We start from the raw sequence: 20,501 nt of genomic DNA on the forward strand, positions 1-20,501 counted from the left end.
GTCCTTGTAGACCATATCAGAATTCACACCAAAGAGAAACCCTTTCAGTGTGAGTATTGCCAGAAATGTTTTGCCTACAAACATGTCCTTGTGAACCATATCAGAACTCACACTAAGGAGAAACCATTTCAGTGCCAGTACTGTCAGAAATGTTTTGCACAGAATGGTGATTTGCAAAGACACACAGCAATTCACACCAGAGTAAAACCCTATTAGTGTGAGTATTGTCAAAAATCTTTTGTTCTTTGTGAACCATATCAGTATTCACACCAAAGTAAGTCCTATTAAAATAAATATTGTCAGAAATGTTTTTCTCCAAAACATCTTGTGGATAACCATATCAGAGCTCACACACAAGAGAAACAATATCTGTCAGAAATGTTTTGTCCAAAGAAGTGTTCTTGTTGACCATATTAGAACTCATACCAAGGAAGAACATACACACTATTAATATTAGTGTTGTCAGAGTTTACTTTTTCAAATCACAAGACTTAAACTAGAATTCACACCAATGAGAACCATGCACTTTCAGCTGTCAGAAAGGAGCTGTCAGAAATGTTTAGTATGGTACTAAAAATGGTAGTCTTTTTTGTGACATATAAAAACACAAAATAAACCATGACTCACTATGAAAGTTTGATGCTGAAAATCACACTGAAAACCATTTTCAGTGTTACACTGGCCATTTCCATTGTTACTCTGGATATTTTCAGTGTGGCTATTGTCTAGGGATTATTTTTCATAACAATAGCATGGCCCAATACATTTCATTGTGATTAATAAATGGCGTCACATTTTGAGAAGTTTTGCGGTCAATTTTCAGTGTGATTATAGACAGATCATCTGATTAAAATCTGATAACCTGATAGATACAAAAGAACTCTTTTCAGTGCTATTTCAGTGGTATTATCTATAATTTGTATAATTTTTCAGCATTACTCTGCAGTTTCAGTGTGATTTTCAGTCTCAATAGTGACTAGTGTGAGAATTTTGTGTTTTGTTCAAAAAAGTGATTTGAAAGTACACATATAAATGATAACTTGCACCAAAATAGAAACCCTGTCATTGTTGAAAATGTGAAAAAGCGCAACAGGACTCCTCCCAAAGAGAACACCTAATATAGTGGTTTCATCTTCCATGGTTTTGGAACAAAAAGGCATTAATTAGATGAAATTTGCATGTGAAATGATTATACTCCAAACACAAAATTCAAATCGCTATTGCAGAAAAACAAAATGATACATAAAATCACAACTATTGGTAGATTGTAATTTTGATGTTGATGATTGTCATGTAAAATAAACATATGTGACCAGCTCCAATAAACCGGGAACAAGTTGCCAGGCATGTTTTTGAGTTATAGGCCTTTGAAGATGACATTCCCTTAAAAAAAATCAAATTTTGGATTTCCTAATTTAATGGTATTTGACCTTGGGACTAAGTGGACTTTCAAATCCTTGAAAGTGCTTATTAAAAAGAGGTTTATTTAATCAATAATTGACAATGGAACTATGATAATCCCTATTCAATCATGTGTAAAGCAGGAAAGTATTAGCCCAATTACTCAGAATAGCAATTTCACGAAAATATCATGATATCATTTACAAAATTATCCGTATCTTGAAAAGTATTGATGCTATGTATATAATTTTAGTATTATTTTAAAGCTTATTGTCTCATGCTTACATTTTTATGCAAATTATGAAATGTCAAAAATGCGACTTGTTCTTGGTTTTGTCAGAACGGGTCACATACACTACTGCAAATTTGATATAAAATGTGCATTATTTCCATTTGTAAATATGACCAAAAAATTAAAGTGACTGCATATTTTTATAGCTAATAAGAACTTTGTGTATGTTATGACCCAACTTGCATTTGTACTGTCAGATATACAATGGTGACAGAAGTGACCTTTGTACTCACACTAAAGGGAAATGTTAAAAATGTGTCAATATTGCCAGAAGTGGCATATCGTTCAATTCACAAGGCTTAAAAAGCTAGAAGAATTCAGACCAAAGAGAGAACCACTTTCAATGTTACTATGAGCACTGTGAGAAATGTTTGGTACTAAAAATAGTAGGTAGTCTTTTTTAAGATATTTAAAACGCATATGCAAGAAACCACAACTAGACTAGTGTGAGAACTTTAAAGGATTTGTTTTGTTTGAACAAGTGATTTGAAAGTTCACATTAATGACAGCAGGCACCAACATTAAAAACCCTGTCTAGGGTCTAAGCTAGGATTAGGAAAGTGCCTGTCATTTTCACCAAAACTGCCTACCCAAATTTGAGCTTGAAAACAAACCAGACATCTCCCACTTCTGGGGCTCAGTCAGTATTGCTTTCACTTTGATTTATTTGTCTGGTCTTGTTTTGAGTTCACAAAACTTACTCAAGCATTATATTTAGAATTTGAGCATATATGTGACACGATCAAGGGAAATGAGTCGGATGTTGCTAATATTGATTTAGAGATATTGGCAAAGAAAGTGTTAAAATTCTTTTGTTTTATACTGTTTTCAGCGATTGATAAATTGACATAACTTCACACAAAAAATCTGTATCAACATGGGGTTTTCAGTTTCTGAAAGCTACAAATGTCCTCTTTATAAGCATGTGTAAAACTCATTTTCGACCAGGGCCGACATGTGACTCATTCCCCTTGATCATGTCACATATCACAGGCATTAATTTGCCTATCCCAGGAGGAAACTGCCTGTTCATAATGATGGGTGGTCAGGTGGCTAGCTAACACCCTGACCCAGTCCATTTTAGAATTGTTGAAATTGTTGCTCTACCATCAGCGTCCTAATTAGCACCCCTGCGCTAACCAGAGACTAAGGGAGTGTTCAGAAATACTTTGGTGGGGGGGGCTGGGAAAAAGGGAGGGGGGCCAAAAAAGTTTTGGACCTTAAAAGAGGGGGGACTAAAAAGTTTTAGGTGGTAGGAAAGGGGGCCAAAAAAGTTTTCCACTTCGCGCGCATTGAGACCCATGAACATTTGCGTGACCAAATTAATCTCATATTTGACCATTTTAACTTTTTGCATAAATTAGTTCCAATTTTAACAATATTTGACCATTCAAGCTTCAATATGGCCAAAGTTTTTGTGCGGTTTGCGCACATTTGTACTATCATAATAGCCACAGATCCAAATTATATGCTGATGTGCCTATGAACCTCCAAATAAATCCTCTATTTCATTTATCCCTGTAAAATCAGATAAACACCCTGATTTGGGAGTTGGGACAAATCTAAATTAAGTATAAAATGAAAATTCATTGTGCTTGTATTTCATGCGCAATTGTCCCACCGGGAATGTTTCAAACATTTGCCTCCCTCAATGACATGTGATACCATGCCACTGGAAACAACATTATTAAGTATAATGTTTGTTAGGCGATAATGGGGGGGGGTCACAAAAGTTTTGTCTGTCAAAAGAGGGGGGTCAAAAAGTTTAGCGGTCCATCGAGGGGGGGTCAAAAAAGTGTTCGAGCGAAAAATTTGAGTTAGACCAGCCCCCCTACCAAAGTATTAATGAACACTCCCTAAATTTGAAATGGCTAAACATCCAAAATCGGTAAAGGCAAAGCAGGGCTTGTTCAACATGTTACACGATCAATCACATGACAAAGTGAGCAATGCTTGGTTTGCACCTCTAGCAGTCCTGTACAATGATTTTATATAGTTGATAATATATTATCAAGTAGAGCTCATGGAGGCAGCCATTAGCAGACCACCCATTGTCAGATGGCTGGATGATTTTTAGCTGCACACACAAAGTGAATAGGAGAATTTTGAAAAGGAATCATGACTTTTTGATAAACTGCTTAAGGCAAAAATTCTGAGCACTGGGGGATTCTAAATTTCACATACAATGCACAAAACAATATTTGTAAAATCTTTGTTGAGAGATTAAAAAAGTTATCGAGCGAATTTTCTGTAATATTGTTGTAAATTAGCACAAAATACAATTTTCTAAGCAGAAAAATGGCAACAGTTCCTATCTTGCCATTGAAAACTACAGGAAGACAGCCCGCAGAGCTTCAAGCCACTTGCCAGACAACCTGGCGCCAACTGCAAATGGCTGCGTCCATGTGATGTAAGTCGATAATATATTATCGACTTTATAAAATCATTGTACAGGACTGTCTAGGTATTTTAGTCTCAGGAGCTTACTAGCACATGAACTGTGGCCTTTTTGTTCACGCAAGTATGTTAATGCCACTTCCCCCACATCTCATATGCACAGTTTATCCCTTACATACCCTGTTAACTTGGATCAACTAGGATTTCATAACTTCAATAAATTCCAGTTGGATCTAGTTGAAACCTAGTTCAATCCAGTTGATACAACAACTGGTGTTCAGAAATGTTAACTGAATCAACTAGGATTTCAAAACTACAGCAAATTCCAGTTGAATCAAGTTGAAACCTAGTTCAATCCAGTTGTTCAGAAATTTGAACTTGGATCAACTGGGATTTCATAACTACAGCAAATTACAGTTAGATAGGTTTCAATTGGAATTTTGACCTGGGATGTTTATTGATTTTTTTCTCAAACCCCAGGGACTCATGTTTAGGGTCATTCTCAAGAAGTGAAAATTATTGTACCTTATTTCAAGGAAAACAATTTGATGCCATTTCCTTCACATTCATTGCATTTTGTTAGGTTTTGACCACTTGGGGACCGTTCACAAACACTTGTAAGGGGGGGGGGGCCTGATGCAAAAAGGGGGGCCCTGAAAATTTGTGACCGTCCTAAGGGGGGGGGGCTCTGAAAAAAATGACCAAAAAAAATTGAGTTTATATGCTTTTTGATGGGGTTGACCCATAATTTTCATGTCAAAAAGGGGGGGGCCCTGAAATTTTCGAGGTCTGTAAAGGGGCCCCGAAAAATTTCGCGATAAATGTTTTTTTCATCAGGCCCCCCCTTACAAGTGTTTGTGAACGGTCCCTTGAGTGCTTTAAAATTTAACAATCACCCTTTTGCTCATAACCTGGGCAGGATAAGTCATTGATATGTCAAACTATAATTTGTGACCATCCACCACAACTGAGCCCGGATGTCGCCAGTGCCACTATGCTTCATTGAACTTAACATTAAACAATAGGTTTAGGAAACAAAGGATTGATAAGTCAAACTATAATTTGGAAACTAGAAAGTTGTGTATTTTGTAACGATTTTTGTCCAGAAAACTATTAAATTGAAATCGAGCACTTTAATATTACACCAGTAATTAGTCCTCATTTTTGTTTGTGTAGAATACAGGAAAGTAAAGTACCACAAGGCTTACCTAATGTGCACCGAGAAAGTTATTTTCTAATGTGTTATTATAATTGGTAAGATTTTTAAGAACCCTGGAAAACAAAATGAGGTAACTTCTCTTATTTTTCCTATTATGATAAGAGAATTGGAAATCATGTAACAGTTTGGAAATTCGACCACCATGGGGTGGGGGGGGCACTTCAATTTGAAATGGATATAGGTGTAGGGCTGGCACTTTACTAAGGGGCATTCGGTGAGAGCAAAATGTAAAAAAATATGGGGTCATTGGGTGAGAGCATGATTTTTGGCATTTGGTGAGAGCAAAATGTAAAAAATATGGGGTCATTGGGTGAGAACATGACCTTTTTTTTAAATGGAATCTTTGGGTGAGAGCCGAAACAGTGCAACAGAAACCTCGAAAATCAAAATTCTAAATGGCTTCAAATTTCTTTGTTTTATCAGAATAAGTGACAAAATCAGTGATAAATGAGAGTTACTGTTCAAATTGAACAAGTAAGGGTCTTTGGGTGACAGATCTAATGAAAAAATAAGGGGTCTTTGGGTGACAGAACATGTGTTCGTAAAAAAATATGGGGTCTTTGGGTGACAGCGATGCTGAAAAGGGGAATCTTAACAGCCCTACATACGTGTCACCTCCAAAGTTGGAGTGCTTCCCCCCCCCCTGAGCGTGTGGAATTTTTCAAAATATATTTGAAATAGCTAAATAAGCCTAAGTGGCTGCAGATATTTCCCTGTAAAAATCTGTAGGAAAAACAAGCACCATGAACCTCTGCCCAAGTAGATGTCTGAAACAAAAAAAATCTAGGATTCAAACTTAACCATCAAATGATAGTGGCTAGTAGATAAATGGCTCACTATCGAAGACCAAGTAGTCTAGTATTTGTGGTGCAACACTCTACAATAAGGCCAAAAAAAAAATATTGTTGTGTTGCCCTCAACCGTCCTACCCTAAATCCGGAAAAATCAGGGGCGAAATTTTTTTTTTTTTTTTTTTGGAATGATGATTTTTACAGATTTGTTCAAAAACTCAATGTTTTTCACTTAAAATTAATATTTTATTGTAAGACTAGTCTTTAATTGTCTAGTCTTTAATTGATATCCAGAAGTCTAAATTGATATCCAGAAGTCAAAATTGACAAATGTCCCCTAATTGAAGAAGCATTATTTAATATTTTAGGGGATTTTTAAAAAACTAAAGGTTTAAAAAAAAAAAAAAAAAAAAAATAATAATCCGACCGTCCTACCCAAATTTCTCATTTTTCCACTTGAGGGCAACACAACAATATTTTTTTTTGGCCTAATTGATATTTAGATTGTACTGTGTGTGCATTGCCGGGGTGCATTGCTAGCAAAATTAGGGTGACAAAGACAACAATAATTCTCTATACTACCACTTTTTCCCTGGTCCAAATCTCCAACTCTAAATGATAAGATAAACTAAAAATCACCTTTTCTTTTTTGTTTTGTTTACAGGCTTTATAAATGTATTATGCTTTACTGCATACTGCTCTGTGATTGGTGAATTTGCTGTTGGCAACTCATTGACTCGTTGCTTTATCCAAGTTGGTAAGTTTTTTTGATGGTGCATTTTAGAAGAGCCCGTCTGGGCTAGTCCTCTTACTAGACATGTGGGGCTCTTCTAAATTGGATCTACGTTACAAGCACTCTCTACTATGGAAGTCTCTGCGTTTGTCGCTGTCGCTTCCTCGCACATGATTTCAGTATGAAATGGATGATGGGCTCTAAACCGAATTTTTAACTTGACAAAACTTGTAACCTTCATGCATTTTTAACTTTACAAAACAGTATAACCTTAAGAATCCAGCACTTAATACAGCAGAAGGTATGTGCTATCACTGCAATAAAGTGCTCAATATTAGCACTAAAATATTCCCTCACCCTTTTCCCCCAAGAAAAAAATCCTAGTTCCACCACTCGCTGAGAAGGAAGTTAATTCACAACAGCACAACATATTTACTTTGGTCCCTAAAAACAAAATGATGGCACAAGGGGAGAGGGGAATTTTCCCCTAAATCTTAAGCTTTGCCCCCTCAGCTGGCCTCAAAATAGGAAAATTGAGTTCCCCCTCAGTAAAAAAAAATACACGTCAAAAGGGGGCAAGCATTCTTTGGGCAGGCCATTTTTAAATGTACCCCTTCAAGGGGGATGCGTAATTTTTGCACAGCTCATTATGTCAATAGCCCCAAGGAATAACTACTTCCGGCGTCCATGGTCAAATAAAGTTTCCTACCCTTTCCTATCCTATCATAAAATATGCTTTCGATCAAAGGTCAGTTGAAGTCATTTATTATTACAAAACTTACTTGGTATTCAAAATGCTCCTTTGTCCATTTTGTCCACAGAATGCAATGAATTGTTATGCAACTTCTATGGAGTGATCCTTAGGAGAGGGTTCCTCAGAAGTACTCAGGAATTTTGTGTTAAACATCACCAATGCATCATTAGGGTAAGGGTTCAAGGGTAAGCCTGGAACCGTTACCCTAACACAGAGCACTTTCCCCTTGTATGCACCAAACAGAAATAATCAAATAATTGAAAAAATCACATAATTGGTAGCGTTTTATCCTTCTTCTTCCTTCCTTTTCTAAAAATCACTTTCACCCAGTGAAGAAAGAATAGATTTTAGCTTGTTGAACATATAAACTGAGCTCAAAAAGAAACTTATAAATTTTTACAACTTGTGAAACACAAGGTCATATCTTAAAATACTGTCAATCAAAATGAACCAAAATTACACACAGGATTACTTTAATACTCTACTCAAAACACATGTCAGTAACCAAGCAGTTGTCCAACTGACACAACAGCAAATTGCACTGTCATGGGACAGCTTCCTGGACTTCCTTCACTTTCACAGCCCAACATTTGGCACACAGGACAAAAAATCTGTGAGAATGCACATAAGATCCTTGCACAGATGATAAAACGGTGCTGCTTTCTGCTTTTCATACACTTTTTTCATGAAACCGGGCTGGGCTGTGAATGTGGTCCAGGAAGCTGTCCCATGTCAGTGCATTTTGCTGTTGTGTAAGTTGGATAACTGCTTGGTTACTGTTTAAGAGTAGAGTATTGAAGTAAATATGTGTGTAATTTTGGTTCAATTTGATGGACAGGATTTCAAGATATGACCTTGTGAAAAATTATAAGTTTCTTTTTGAGCTCAGTTTATAACCTAATTGACTACAAATCGACTATAATAATGTTTTGCCCGAAGTATAAACATTATAGTATATCTTTTTCTATGTCATTCCTGGATGTCATTCTATCCATGCACTGAGCATGCTGGATTTGGCATCAGAGGACTACCATGACCTGTGGGTTTAAGTGTCTGGCCCCGGGAGACCCCTGCTGACTGCTTACAGTAGATCATGAAACGCAGCATACGAGCAGTGACAAGAGACAGGTATTCTTACACTAAAGGACATTAACATTTCACCAGGCAGAAACCTTGGCTAATTAGTATTAGATTAAATCTGCTCCATATGCTGGTCAATAGTAAATTTTGAGGGACCCAAGCAGGAACAGTTGCTATATGCTGGTCACTGGTTTCTGGAAGGGACCACTACATGCAAGGTATATGCAAGGTAGTTGAAAGGTAAATTTGAATTGATATCATGTGATAGTTTAGTGTTCCTGCTATTGACAACTAAATCATTGTATAAAAAAAATTTTTGCTTATGTTAGGTTTATGTTTTTGTATCAATACCTACAAAATAATGGACAATATTCTACCAGCTGGCAGTTTTTGAAACAAACTTGGCAGTACTACCATGGTGTGTTGCATAATCAATTACCACCTTTACAAGTCATCTTGGCTGAGGAATGATTGTTGTATGTATGTTGTGTGGTATCATAGGCCTTTAACATGTAATACCAATGGAAATGATCCTCCCAGCTACATACCCTTAATTTAGTAAAATTTTACTTGAGGACTTAAAAATGTCAAACTATCAGTTTTTAATTATTTGCCACAAAATTTGTATTATAACACAAAAAAAGTCAAAATCATAGGACATTCCACGTATTCGGAATACAATTTCTATACGTCTGATGTGCTGCTCCCATATCCCACAAAAAATACTGTGCAAACATTGTTATCCCAGCCCTTAATTTGGGCTCATTGTTTAAATTGTCCGCACAAGTGTCCATGTAGTGAGGTATTATGTAAGCTACGTTGAAGGTCACAGGTCATAGGTCATTTGAGTTCATTTTCCAAAATTGCTCAAGATTGAGAATGCAGAAGCAGGTAACAAGTGATCCGTGGATCTCCTTGTCTTCCATAACTTATTTCCATAGCTAAAAAGTACATAATTTTTATGTTCATTATATACCCCTAAATACATGCAGCCTGATTTTCATGTGCCCCTGAATGAACTGTAGTTTGATTTCCATGTGCAGTCATTTAATCAATACGATTTTGTGAAACATGCAAATAAAAATGCGTTTTTAAACCGGGGTTGAAATTTTAGAATATTTATTATTAATAAACAAATATTAATTTTGTCATTTCAGATAATTTGATGCACTGATAAATCTGCAAAAATTATTAGAAACTAATAAAAGTAGAACCAGGACCAAGACAGAAGAAAGTGGGGATTGTGGCCTTGAACTCATGTGACTCCACTGAAGGACATCTTCATCTTTAGTCAAATTTACTTTCATGGTGGGTTTGAGATGCACATAGTACATGTACCGTAACTTGATCTACATCTTTTTAATATTGTTGGGTTCATGTAGACTTTACTCTTTAAATACATGTTACAATCAGGAACGGGGGAAATGAAACTTTTGAAACCATTTTCCTGTGCATTTTGTGGCATCAAGCATTATTCTTTGGACAAATGGAAAACTCATGTAAGCAGACATATGCTTAAGTATGTGTGGGCTCATAGATGCAAAAGTGTATTTTGTCCGAAAAGCTTATTAAAAAATGGTAGGCTGCTAGGTTATTTGCATAGCCACAGGAAGCTATGGTACTACCGCTGTAAAAAGAATGGTGATTTGCGAAGACACATGAGAATGCACACCAAAGCAAAACCCTATCGGTGTGAGTACTGTCAGAAATGTTTTGCCCACAAAAGTTTCCTTGTGGAACATATCAGAATTCATACCAAACAGAAACCATTTCAGTGTGAATACTGTCAAAAATGTTTTACACGGAATAATAATTTGAAAAGACACATGACAATGCACAACACAATGCACACCACCTTTCAGTGCAAGTACTGTAAGAAATGCTTTATCCATAAACATCACCTTGTGGACCATATCAGAACTCACACCAAAGAGAAACCCTATCAGTGTGAGTACTGTCAGAATTTTTTTGCTCAAAAACATGCCCTTGTGGACCATATCAGAATTCACACCAAAGAGAAACCCTATCAGTGTGAGTACTGTCAGAAATGTTTTGCCCGAAAAAGTGTCCTTGTAGACCATATCAGAACTCACACCAAAGAGAAACCATATCGGTGTGAATACTGTCAGAAATGTTTTGCACAGAAATTTCATTTGAAAAGACACATGACAACTCACACCAAAGTGAAACCCTTTCAGTGCGAGTACTGTCAGAAATGTTTTGCCCAAAAACAATACCTTGTGAATCATATCAGAACTACTCACACCGACGAGAAACCATATCAGTGTGAGTACTGTCAGAAATGTTTTGTTCAAAAAAGTGCCCTTGTGACCCATATTCGAATTCACACCAATGAGAAACCCTATCAGTGTGAGCACTGTCAAAAATGTTTTACCCAAAAACATGTCCTTGTGGACCATATCAGAACTCACACCAAAGAGAAACCCTTTCAGTGTGAGTACTGTCAGAAATATTTTGCCCATAAGCATCACCTCACATTCCATATTAGAACTCACAAGGAACGCGTTCAGTGTGAGTACTGCCAGAAATGTTTCACAAGTAAAGATGGTTTTGTTCGTCATATCAGGACTCACACCAAAGAGAAACACTACTAGTGTGAATTTTGTCAGAAATCCTTTGCTCAAAGATATGGTCTCATATACGATATCAGAACTACTCACACCATGGAAAAACCATATCAGTGTGAGTATTGTCAGAAATATTTTTCCCAAGAAGTGTCCTTGTGAACAACATCAGAATTCACACAAAGTATGTCACCAAGGGGTCGGGAGACAAGGGATCGCACATTCTTCAAACTTGGTGGGTGAGTGCATCTTGACCCCAGACAGAACAAATTTGTATTGGTAAGTGGGTCAAGGTCACCCTAGGTCATCCAGGGGTCATCTGAGGTCAAATGGCTAAAAACTGTCGTATGGGCACGAAACTTGGTGGGTACAGTCAACATTTAGAGTCAAATTTTCGGACGGTCATTTTAGGGTCATTCGAGGTCACACAGGGGTCATCTGAAGTCAAATTACTAAAAAAATGCCATATGGACATAAAACTTGGTGGGTACAGTCAACATTTAGAGCCAAATTTTTGGAAGGTCATTTTGGGGTCATCCAAGGTCACCCAGGGGTCTTCCGAGGTCAAATTACTAAAAACTGTCATATGGGCATGAAACTTGGTAGGTACAGTCAACATTTAGAGTCAAATTTTTGGAAGGTCATTTCGTCACCCAGGGGTCATCTGAGGTCAAATTACTGAAAACTGTTGAATGGACAGTCAACATTTAGATTAAAATTTTTGGAAGGTCATTTCGGGGTCGTCCAAGGTCACCTAGGGGTCATCTGAGGTCAAATTACTAAAGACTGTTGTATGGGCATGAAACTTGGTGGGTACAGTCTTTCATTTAGAGCCAAATTTTTGGATGGCAATTTCAAGGTCATCGGAGGTAACTGAAGGGGTCATCTGAGGTTAAATTGCTAAAAACTTTATGGGCATGAAACTTGATGGGTAAAGTCAACATTTAGAGCCCAATTTTTGGAAGGTCATTTCGGGGTCACCAGGGGTCATCTGAGGTCAAATTGGTAAAAACTGTCGGATGGGCATGAGACTTGGTGGGTACAGTCACCATCGGCCAGGTAATCATGCCCAACTGAGAACCACCAAAATTTAGGGGTCAAAGGTCAAATTTCAATATTGAACCAATCAAGCTCAAATTGAACAGGCAAATCACCATGGCTTGTTGCAGGTTCATTTCTACCAAAAGTAATCGCGAAAGCAGGTGGTCGCGAAAGCAGGCGAGACTCGTGGTTCGAGAACTGCCTTGTTTGGTAAAAAGTATGCGCATTTAGTTGTTAATTTGCATAATTTATGCGGAACTCTTCCAAATATGGTTGTAAATGTGACAAAATCAACCCTGTGGATTGGGGTAGGTTGGGTAGGGGTAGAGTGCACGAGGTGGGTAAAGGTCATTTTTGGGTCATCTGGGGTCAATCACTATAGATTGTCGTTTGCTTATGAAACTTACTATGAACAACCACAGAAACAAGACAAAAACATTTTTAAAAGTTTTTTGGGTCATTCGGTGCTTCAACAACCACTGAAGCAAGACAGAAAATGTCAAGGTCATTTTGGGGTCATCTAAGGTCAAATCGCCATAGATTGTCTTAGGTTCATGATATTTGGTCGGAAAGCCTACTGAAGTGAGACAAAGAATTGCAATGTCAACGGGGTTATCCAGGGTCAAATCACCATTGATTGTCACAGGTTTATGATATTTGGTTGGACGGATCACCTCAGTAAGACAAAGAATGTTAAGGTCATTTTGGGGTCAGTCAGAGTCACCAGGGTCAAATCGACACAGATTGTCACAGGTCCATCATATTTGGTGAGAATGACCACCTAAGTGAGGCAAACAATGTCAAGGTCATATTTGGTTCATTCAGGGTCATGCGGGGTCAAATTGCCATAGATTGTCACAGGTTCATGATATTTGGTGGGAATGACCACCCAAGTGAGACACATACTGTCAAGGTCATTCAGGGTCATCCAGGGTCAAATCACCTTAGATTGTCACAAGTCCATAATACACTAAGCCAAAAAAGAAACTTATAATTTTTCACAAGGTCGTATCTTAAAATCATGTCCATCAAAATTAACCAAAATTACACACAGGGTTGCCTCAATTCTCTACTCTAAACACATGTCAGTAACCAAGCAGTTCTCCAACTGACACAATAGCAAAATGCACTGATATGGAACAGCTTCCTGGACCACATTCACAACCCTATTGGCACTCAGCAAACGAAATCTAAGAGAATGGCATCTTGAATCACAGGTCACAAACTTACGAACAGGTACAAACAGATCACAAACTTACCAGGATCATCATGTCACATGTCCAAACAAATAATGAAGTCCTTTAGTAACGGGTATGTCCACAGTGCGCTTGCACGCATGCTGTGCACCTGCTTCTCATGCTTAATTCCAACCAAGTTCCTGATGATATCCTGGGGAAGATTGCCCCATGCTTCCCGTTACTAAAGGACTTCAAACAACATTTATTTTCATTTTAGACTTTTTTATAGTCTATATTTTCTTCATTTCAGCTTAATTTAGCAGTTGTCATGGTTGTGTGCAAATTCCTATTACTATTAGATACGTTGTAATAAAACATGATTTTAAACATTTGTATATTACTTTTCTCTGAGGGCTTGCAGCAAAATTGATATTTTATTTTCCTTGGTATGGGTTTGTGGCTAGTAGTCAGGTAATGATGATGATATGATGACGACGACGACGATGATGATGATAATGATGACGATGATGATGTAGTTGGTGAGAATGTTGTTAGTGAGACAACAAGTGAATCAGGACTTTGAAATCAAAAACAAGAAGTAGGCTTCTGGCTAAGTAACATTATTAAACATAGTGTACTAGTGTACTAGTATTTGATTGATTCAGATTAATTGTATGTATTTATGTTGACTCACAAAACTATTGTTAAATCATGCTTTCATTTTTTATTAAAAGATTCAAATATTGTTAAGCAAACAAACAGTGTGTTTTGTTGTGCATTCTGAAGTGAATTTGTGAAAAAAGGTGTTTGGGGCCTTGAGTCAATAACGACTTCGTAACACCACTAGCTATGTCAAGTGCACTTTATGAAATGCGCACTGATGTCACTGCCAAAACTCCCTTAAAACTGGGTGAATGATGTTCAAATGAGTGATTTGCAAGTTCACATATAAATGACAATGTGCACCAAAATGGAAACCCTGTCAATTTTCAAATATTGTTGAAAAAGTGAAAAAGCACAACAGGAATCCTACCAAAGAGAAACATATAGTGTAGTGGTTTCCTTTTCCAAAAACACTGAACCAGAAAGATTGGTACATCTTGGATTTTTGTGAAAACATCTAAAGATCAGTGTTCGAAGTACTCTGTCCTGGTTTTCATAAGGTTTTGCATGAATAGTTCTAGAACAATAGGGTAGTTAAGATGAAATGTGTATATGCAATTGAATATATGAATACAAAACCCACCCAAGTCCATACGTTGGCCAAATTGAGTTAAGCATGGGAAATTGTTGCTATACATTATAGGCCTGTCATATGTATGAAAGAACAACTCAAATTCATCATCTGTGTCTATTGAGCATGTGAGAAATAGCATGTATGAAAGAACCATCCAATTCCGTGATTTGAGTCTTGTAACACATTGATTGAAATCGAGTATGTATAAAAGTCCACTTGTAACACATTCATTGTTGGAGAGTGAAAAATGGGTTAATATAGGAACGTGTGTGGTTTATATTACATGGCAGAATGCTTATCAACATTATACATACCTGTGTGCTTTATTTTGTATTATCTTACTAGTGGTTATCTCATTCCAACGTTGTTGTGTTTGTATATGATTCAAAAAACCACCCAAGTCCAAAATTTAAAATGAACCCTACAAAGTCCCTGAAATGCTAATTGTCATACTTTATACAGTTTAATCCACTCATTTGCACGTAAAATTTACCATATTGACCAGGTAAATCTAACTTAAGGAATTAAAATGATACACAGGTTTTTCTCTCAAAATCACTTCCCATGGACTTGGGTGGGTTTTGTATTCATGTATTCAATTACTTAGGACACCACTAAGATAATACCACTGCCCCTTTCCCCCCAGAAAGAATTCCTTGTTCCACCACTCGCTGAGAAGGAAGTTTATTCACTGCACAATAAATTTACTTTTGTTCCCCCAAATAAGATGATATACAAGAAGGAACAGTGGTGGCACCAGGGAGAGGGGGCATGGGGGAATTTCCCCAAATCTTAAGCTAATTATTCCCCTCACTGGTCCCCAGTCAAAATATGAAAAATTTAAAAATTTTGCACGTCAAGAGGGTGTAAACATTTTTTGCAGGCCATTTTGAAATTCAAGTTGTCCACCGGAGGTATACAGATAATTATTGCACAGCCATAAATGTCCATGGCCCCAAGGAAGAATAACCCTGTTGATTTCGGCTTCCATGGTCAAATAAAGGTTCCTATCTAAGGTCATTTAAAGTCATCATTTATCAAAATTTCAAAATGCTTCTCATGTCCATTGTCTACAGAATCTAATGGATTTTGATGCAACTTCTATGGAGTGATCCTTGGGAGAGGGTTCCTCACATCAGAAATTTTGTGTTACAGGTCACTTTTGCACAATGCGTCATTTGGGGTTTGGCATACTTGATTAACCCGTCCCCCAAAACTTACCCTAGAACCCTTCCCCTAACCCAGAACTTCCCATAGGAATAATTCCAATAATCAACAAGAACAAATTCCCATTTTTCATCAATTTTGTATAATTCAGTATGCACAAGGGCTGTGGTAGCAACGTTTGCATAATATTTTTTGTGGGACAGAGCACATCAGACATGAATATACCAGGAATGTCCTCGGTCTGATATCAAATATTTCAGATTTTTTGAAAGCAAATTTTTATGGCAAATTATTAAAAAATGACATATTTTTTAATTTTTCATATGTGATAGTCCTAGAAGATGTGAAACATGCAATTAACTATACGGTTTGAAACGCGGGTTTAAATGTTATAATATTTATTATTATTTATTTATTATAAACAAATATTAATTTGTGTCATTTCAGGTAATTCGATCAACTGATAAATCTGCAAAAACTATTAGAAACTAATAAAAGTAGAACCAGGACCAAGACAGAAGAAAGTGGGGATTGTGGCCTTGAACTCATGTGGCTCCACTGAAGGACATCTTCATCTTCAGTAAAATTTACTTTCATGGTGGGTTTGAGGTGCACATAGTACATGTACCGTAACTTGATCTACATCTTTTAATATTGCTTGGTTCATTTAGACTTTACTCTGCAACAGGCAAAATGAAACTTTTGAAACCATTTTCCTGTGCATTTTGTGGCATCAAGCATTATTCTTTGGACAAATGGAAAACCCATGTAAGCAGACATATGCTTAAGTATGTGTGGGCTCATAGATGCAGAAGTGTGTTTTGTCCAAAAAGCTTATTAAAAAATGGGGAGCTGCTAGGATATTTGCATAGCCACAGGAAGCTATGGTACTACCGGTGTAAAAAGTTGAACATCAGTGAGAAACCCTATCAGTGTGAGTACTGTCAGGAATGTTTTTCACAGAATGGTTATTTGCGAAGACACATGAGAATGCACACCAAAGCAAAACCCTATCGGTGTGAGTACTGTCAGAAATGTTTTGCCCACAAAAGTTTCCTTGTGGCCCATATCAGAATTCATACCAAAGAGAAACCCTTTCAGTGTGAGTACTGTCAAAAATGTTTTACAAAGAATAGTAATTTGAAAAAACACATGACAATGCACACCACAAAGCACATCACCTTTCAGTGCAAGTACTGTCAGAAATGTTTTACCCATAAACATCACCTTGTGGACCATATCAGAATTCACTCCAAAGAGAAACCATATCAGTGTGAATACTGTCAGAAATGTTTTGCCTACAAACATGTCCTTGTGGACCATATCAGAACTCACACCAAAGAGAAACCCTATCAGTGTGAATACTGTCAGAAATGTTTTGCACGTAATTCTAATCTGAACGTACACATCAGATTTCACACCAAACAGAAACCCTTTAAGTGTGATTACTGTCAGAAATGTTTTGCACGGAAATTTCATTTGAAAACACACATGACAACTCACACCAAAGTGAAACCCTTTCAGTGCGAGTACTGTCAGAAATGTTTTGCCCAAAAACAATACCTTGTGCGTCATATCAGAACTACTCACACCAACGAGAAACCGTATCAGTGTGAATACTGTCAGAAATGTTTTGCTCAAAAAGGTGCCCTTGTGACCCATATTCGAATTCACACCAAAGAGAAACCCTATCAGTGTGAGTACTGTCAGAAATGTTTCACCCAAAAACATGTCCTTGTGGACCATATCAGAACTCATACCAAAGAGAAACCCTTTCAGTGTGAGTACTGTCAGAAATATTTTGCCTATAAGCATCACCTCACATTCCATATTAGAACTCACAAGGAACGTGTTCAGTGTGAGTACTGCCAGAAATGTTTTACAAGTAAAAATGGTCTTGTTCGTCATATCAGGACTCACACCAAGGATAAACACTTCCAGTGTGAATATTGTCAGAAATCCTTTGTTCAAAGATCTGGTCTCGCATACCATATCAGGACTACTCACACCATGGAAAAACCATATCAGTGTGAGTACTGTCAGGAATGCTTTGCTCAAAGAACTGGTCTCACATACCATATCAGAACTACTCACACCAAGGAGAAACCATATCAGTGTGAGTATTGTCAGAAATATTTTGCTCCAAGAAGTGTCCTTGTGAACCATATTAGAATTCACACCAAAGAGAAACCCTTTCAGTGTGAGTACTGTCAAAAATGTTTTGCCCGAAAACATCACCTTGTGCGCCATATCACAACTCACACCAAAGAGAAACCCTTTCAGTGTGAGTACTGTCAGAAATATTTTGCCCGAAAAAGTGTCCTTGTGAACCATATGAGAACTCATACCAAGGAATAACATACACCCTATCACATTATGTTACTGTTGTCAGAAATGTTTGTTTCCAAAAACGGTCTCACATACTACATCAGAACTTGCACCAAAGAAAAACCACTTGCTGTGAATATCATCAGATGATTTTTAGTTGCTTAGTTTAAGAACTGACGAAGGGGGCTATAGAAATAATGCTAGGCACCTCCATTTGTGCACCTGATAATGTGATATCTTTTGAACCAAACAAGTATGGGTGTCCATCTGAGCAGTATAGATATATATCTTGGTGGTTGGGTTCGGAGGTGCTTCATGGGTGAAAGGTCAAATGGATCAAATAGGGTTAACTGCTAGACTGACTGACTTATTGCAATTGCTACGGCAGGAGGCCTATTGGCTTGAGAACTATACATATATCTATTACAACCCTCCTGTGGCTGCAATGGGCAGGGGATCTAGTGGTTTGTAATTAAGCTACCTTGTACAGAATAGAATAGTAAAATATCTTCAAAGACATTGTAAGAATGCACACCAAAGTGACACCTATGTATCAGTACTGTCAGTAATGCTCTGCTGACAGGAGTGACCTTGTGCACCACATCAGATCTCATACTAAAGAGAAACCTTGAAAGAGAGTCAATAATATTGTCAGTGTTTTTTTTCAAATCACAAGGCATAAACTATAATTCACACCAAAGGGAGAACCATTTTGAGTGTGATTGTGATGAGGATTATGAGCAGTCAGAAATGTTTTGTTATGGTACTAGAAATATTAGTCCTTTTTGTCTCAGTATGAGACTTAGTAACCACATTTCTTTCTATCCGTCCGAAGCTATATCTGGGGATCCGTAAGACCTACAGGGATGCTACTTGGTCGGCGGAAAGGATATCCAACTCTGTGAACATTATGTTTTTCGGTGAAAATATGCAAATTAAAGTAGCTAATTTGCATAATTTATGTGAAAATCATCGCAAATTGATAGCAGAGTTTGTGAACAGATTATCTCAAGATCCGTCAGGCAACCTTGTGGCAGGAATGATACACCTGATTAGTTTTGGGGCAAAAAGTATGTGCATTTAGTTGTTAATTTGCATAATTTATGCTGAACTCTTTAACAAAATATGGTTGAAAATTGACAAAATCAACCGTGTGGATTAGGGTGGGTTGGGTAGGGGTAGAGTGCATGAGGTGGGTAAAGGTCATTTTGGGGTCATCTGGGGTCAAATCACTATAGATTGTCGCATGTTTATGAAACTTACTATTAAAGAACAACCACTGAAACAAGTCAAAAAAGTCAAGGTCATTTTTGGATCATTCAGGATCATCTGGGGTCAAATCCTATTATATTTTTCATGAAATTTGGTATGAACAACCAGCGAGGAATGATAAAAAATGTTAAGGTTTTTTTTGGGTCATCCAAGGTCATATCTCCATAGATTATCGCAGGTTCATGATATTTGGTACAAACAACCACTAAGCAAGACAAAAATGTCAAGATCATTTTGGGGTCATACGGGGTCATCTAAGGTCAAATTGCTATAGATTGTTTTAGGTTCATGGTATTTGGTGGGAATGCCCACTGAAGTAAGACAAAGAATTGGCAGGTTCATAAAATTTGGTGAGAATGAACACCTTAGCGAGACAAAGAATGTCAAGGTCATTTTGGGGTCAGTCAGAGTCACCTAGGGTCAAATCGACATAGATTGTTACAGGTTCATATATGGTGAGAATGACCTCCTTAGTAAGGCAAAGAATGTCAAGGTCATTTTGGGGTCATCCGGGGTTAAATCGCCATAGATTGTCACAGGTTCATGATATTTAGTGGGAATGACCACCTAAGGGAGATAAAGAATGTCAAGATCATTTTGTGGTCCATCAGGGTCATCCAGGGTCAAATCTTCATAGATTGCATGATATTAGGTGAGAATGACCCCCTAGATGAGGCACAGAATGTCGAGGTCATTGGGGTCATTCGGGCTTATCTGGGGTCAAAACGCCATATAGATTTTCATAGGTTTATGATATTTGGTGGGAACAACCACCAAAAGCTGCACAAAAAATGGTAAGGTCATTTTGGGGGTAATCCGGGGTCAAAGTGCCATAGATAGGCCTACTTGCATGTTCATGCAATTTAGTGGGAACGACTAAACCTGCAACCGGTCAGAGCAAAAACAGGCAGGTGTGAAAGCAGGATAGACTTGTGGTGGTTCAAGAACCACCTTGTTAAGATATTTAAAACACATACAAAAGAAACCAGACCTATAATATTTTTCACCCTACTAGTATACTGTGGC

The 20,501-nt window shown here is 37.4% G+C and overlaps 1 protein-coding gene across 5 annotated transcripts in view; it reads left to right on the forward strand.

Moving 5' to 3' along the window:
- LOC140171448 (uncharacterized) overlaps window positions 1-20,501 on the forward strand; it is a 179,411-nt gene that overhangs the window by 145,856 nt on the left and 13,054 nt on the right. For 3 of the 5 annotated variants that reach the window (XR_011861600.1, XR_011861603.1, XR_011861605.1), the window contains 3 exons: window positions 6,765-6,857; window positions 9,825-9,975; window positions 16,323-16,473. The gene's annotated coding sequence lies outside the window, so the exon portion shown is untranslated. Of the gene's footprint in view, window positions 1-6,764; window positions 6,858-7,654; window positions 7,753-9,824; window positions 9,976-16,322; window positions 16,474-20,501 lie in introns of those variants that run through there. The other 2 variants (XR_011861602.1, XR_011861601.1) reach the window with 2 other exon arrangements.

Source organism: Amphiura filiformis, chromosome 15 (assembly GCF_039555335.1).
Source record: "Amphiura filiformis chromosome 15, Afil_fr2py, whole genome shotgun sequence".
Taxonomy (NCBI): Eukaryota; Metazoa; Echinodermata; class Ophiuroidea; order Amphilepidida; family Amphiuridae; genus Amphiura; species Amphiura filiformis.